The sequence below is a fragment of the Poeciliopsis prolifica genome, unplaced genomic scaffold, assembly GCF_027474105.1.
Source record: "Poeciliopsis prolifica strain line A6 unplaced genomic scaffold, Auburn_PproV2 SCAFFOLD047, whole genome shotgun sequence".
Lineage (NCBI taxonomy): Eukaryota > Metazoa > Chordata > Actinopteri > Cyprinodontiformes > Poeciliidae > Poeciliopsis > Poeciliopsis prolifica.
Genome location: NW_026562422.1, coordinates 1,984,102 through 1,988,256, shown reverse-complemented (window position 1 = coordinate 1,988,256; position 4,155 = coordinate 1,984,102). Strand labels below are relative to the sequence as shown.

The 4,155-nt window shown below is 40.5% G+C and overlaps 1 long non-coding RNA gene across 1 annotated transcript; it reads right to left on the bottom strand.

The window, feature by feature from the left end:
- Positions 1–1,967: 1,967 nt before the first annotated feature.
- Positions 1,968–2,810, bottom strand: LOC129377417 (uncharacterized). The gene is made up of 3 exons (XR_008607915.1): positions 2,734–2,810; positions 2,608–2,666; positions 1,968–2,171 (listed from the first exon to the last, which is right to left on the bottom strand). It is a non-coding gene; the product is annotated as an uncharacterized LOC129377417 (long non-coding RNA).
- Between the last annotated feature and the right edge of the window lie 1,345 nt (positions 2,811–4,155).

The window sequence follows — 4,155 nt, the reverse complement described above, 5'->3', positions numbered from 1 at the left end:
GCCGGTGGTTGTGACGCGGCTCCTCTGGGAGCCTTTATTTATAAGCCCTTGGTGAGCGGAGTGACGTTCTGCTGCACACTTCCACTTTCGCTTTCTGCTTCTGTGAAACTGCTGCAGAGTGGTAGTGCTTTCCTATCGCCTACTTTCCCTACTTTGTTTGGCTGATGAAATAGTTTCACTGCAACTGTTTTGTTTCAGCGTAAATTCGTTATTTGGGCCCAAAAGGCCCGCAGTTTACTGAAGTTCGGCGCCAGCGCGTTATATTTTGTCTACAACAGTCTTGCAAATGTGGTGGGACCGCTGTGGTTCAATAGAACTATTTTAAGACAAAATTGTAATAATTTATCCCCAAAAAGTTTTCAAGGCACACAGGCCGCTACATATGAGGCTTGAGACAATCTCACTAATTTCAATAATTTTATTTATCCTCCTGAGACCCAGAGAAAAAAATGTTTTTGAATTTTTTTTTTTTACACTACATGACTCTTAGGAGTGAAAAAACATCACTACAATTAAAAAAATGTCAAAACATGTTTTTATTTATTTTTTAGAGTATGTCCTTTGGAGAGGACATCGGGACTCTCTTGTGGCAAATATGAACACATTTCGAGGCATACATTGACCTCTGAACTCTGACAATCTTTAGTGCTGTAAATTTCAAAGAGCTACATCATTTAAGCCAGTGGTTCAGATTTCCAGGCACCTCATTCAACTTATCAAAAGCAAGCTGATTAGTGTAGTTTAATCAGGTGTTAGTTCTGTTTTGGTTTGTGGTAGTCCATAAAGCAGTTCTTCTTCTTTGAGATGCAGGGGTACATGTTGCTTTTGATGCACTTTTGTAGGTTTTTCCAGTGCACCCTTCTGCTCTGCACCTGGAAGTATTCGGATTGTCCATCATCTTTGGCAAATGGACAGCTCCATACTTTCTCACTTCCTGATCTGGCTGGGGCCTCCTTCTCTTCTGTGATGGAACATACTCCTCATCATTCGACGCATCAGATTCAATTGGATTGGGTTGGCCTGAGTGCCCCTGGGCAATCAGTTCCTCACCTAAGAGCAGTTTGAAGTCATGGTATTAGAGAGTTTTCTTCAAAGGTTGTGCCAAAGCTTGGCTGTCTTCCTTATACTGTAACCAGGAGTTGGTGATGGCCAGATCGAAGAAGTGTAGGATTGTGCATACAGTCTACAGGCAGGAATCCTAAGAGACAGACAAATACGTTAAATAATTATGTCCTCTAAAAGTGATAGTTCATCCAAAAAATACTCTAATCTGTCTAAGCTTATCTACTCTGGTCTCAGAAACCTACGTGTTAGTTTTGGTCCAAAGTGGGCGACGGGCCCTTGCATCCTCAACTTCACTCTCCTCTTCCTCACTTGATGCCTCATCCTCTGAACTCCCTACCTCAAAATCACCGTCATTCTGTCCTTCTTGGTCCTCCTCATCTGACAAATCTATGTCTGAGTCTCCATCAGTATTCCTGTTTAGGATTTTCTCTGCCTCAGTCAGTGAGCTGACTTCTATTAAAACAGGTTAAAAATAAAAAGCAAATCCTGATGTCCTCTATGGAGGACACACACATAAACAGGTTATGTTTTATGCCAACAAATAATTAAACTGCTCTGAAAATTCACCTAACTATTCCTTAGATGTTTATTTACTAGAAGCAATCTGAATATTAAACTCACAAATCTCATAATTAGAAAATAATATACTTACCTTTCTTCTTTTGATAAAATGTGCTCACAGGGATGGCAGGCAATTTGAAGAATCAGGAAAAAAATTTCTGAAAGCCCCACCCCCGCACATGTCATATCATTGGAGGGCCCAGGATGTCCTCTCTAAGGACCAAAGGATTTAACACAGTGGCATGTATGGTTTCAGAATTATGAACAAAAAACCTATGTACTCCACAGAGGACAAAAATGCATTGCTGGGTCTCAGGAGGTTATTACATCAGTTCATGCTAATCAATAAAATACACCAAGTTAAAACCACTCACATTAAATAAATAACAGTGACGGCTCAAGTCAAGGGTAGCAGTGCAGTTCAGGGTAGTGACCTAAATAAAAGAAACACAGCAAACAAAACAGCAAAACTAAAGAAAATTGTGCAGCAAATCAAAAGAGCACCACCACCCGGAAAGTCCACCAACACCACGAACTGGCCTTTCCTGTCAAGATAAAAAAAAAAAAAAAAAAAAAAAAACATTCAAATTACATGAGTCATTTCATAATTGTCGTTCAGTCAATCAGCAGCAATTGTCAATTAAGAATCCGTCCTGGGATGCCACGCCACAGACGCCACTCAAGAGCGGCAGCAGAGTCCGTCCAAGCTGGTCGCCAGTCCGAACCAGCCAAGCTGGACAAAGGGCAGGAGTCAGGTTCACGCTGACCACGACGGCTGGCAGAGAGCCAGCAACCAGAGCGACAAATGGACTGCCGACGGACAACCAAAATAACAGCGGACCATCAACCAGGAACCACAGGGCAACAGGCAAACAGCCGGCCAAGGACAAACAGCAGTGTCCTGTTGTCCTTGGTTGCTGGACAAACATAAGTGTCAAACATCAAATCTAAAAGCATGCAGGTAATGAGCTTTTCACTTACCACAAGCTCTGTGTAGTGCCTCTGGCTGGGAGGAGGATCAGGCAATTTACACAGGCCACCTAGGTGTACAGTTAAAGTTAAGCGAAGGCTAGGCTAACAAACAGCAAGTATAGGGAGGCCTCTTACCAGAAGAAGGAGCGATCAGCATGTATCAGTCAAGCACACCTTAGTGTCCGACTGGCGCCGCACAGCAACAGAGGTCTAAACCGGAAACACATGTTGACCAGGTGAGGGAGGGCCGCTTATATACAAACAGCGCCACCACCAATTAAATGCCAGCACTTGTGTGGTGCGTTCAAAACCTCCAGGGCATACTGCCACATATACAAAGTATGAATACTGTGCAGCTTCAGCTCTATGAAAACATCTGGACAGATAGTGATGTTGAAATGTGCTTCTGAGTTTCCTATTGGTGCTGAACGTAAAGGAGATTCCACAGTTTTAATGAGTCTAGGTTGAATTTGATCATCTTCAGTTAGATACGTATCTTTAAAAATCAGGTGGATCAATAATAAACTAGATCATTCTAATTAGATTTGTAAAAATAGTTCAATGTTTTTACAACAATTTACTATTTAATCTTTAGAAAAGCAGTAAAATCACCATAAGTTGACCAGTCAACCTGGACTGATTCCTTAAATCTATGATCAGGGTCATTCTGGAAATGTATCCCTGTTTTTATTTGCTCAGTCTGCAGGTTGAATAAAATCACTCCCCTTTGCAGTGCCTGTGTTTACTTTGCATCGAGGCTCAACCCAAAATCTCTGCTCTATTTGAGCATGACAGAGACCAACAACCTCAACGGAAAAAAGATGAAGTGAAAATACAAAGTCAAGCTTTGTTGTCTTTGTTGTCTCAGAGTGAAGAACCTTTTTCACAAACTCATACTCATGTAAATGCTTCCTGAAAATCATCTGGAGGCTGATGTTTCTATTAGCCATTAGAGCAACTGTCTGATGTAATAGAAACGAAACGGGGGCTGGGACAGATCCTGACTGCAAAGTGAAAGTACAAACGTTTTGCATAAGAAATAAATTGATAATCGCTGTGGTTACAGTAAAAAAAAACAGCTACACAAGGAAAGGTTTTAATGGATTTACATGAAATGATAAACTGTTTCTTCCATTTGCATTTGCAAGGTGGGGCATACAGTTTAAACAGATGTTATCTTTAATTAGATATGAATATTTGAAATAAGGTGGATCGGATTTTAAATATACATATCTTAAGAACAGTTTGACAGACTGTTCTTAAGTCTGTCAACCTTAAAAACTCTGGTACTTAAGTCAAAAGCAGAATAAAAGGACAGGATAAAACATAAACATGTCCTAGTCAAAACATTACAGAGAAGTGACAGAAAGTTTTAATGTAATCCCTCTGTACACTTTCTTTGTTATTACAAACTAAAATGTGAATTTGAAAACAACATGTTGAATCCTTCTGTACGTTCATTTCCAGCCCTGTGACAAAATATTTGCCTCTGTATAATTTTCTCCTGTTTTTGATTTTTTTTTTCCGCTGCGGCACTTAAAGCTGTGGTATGTGACT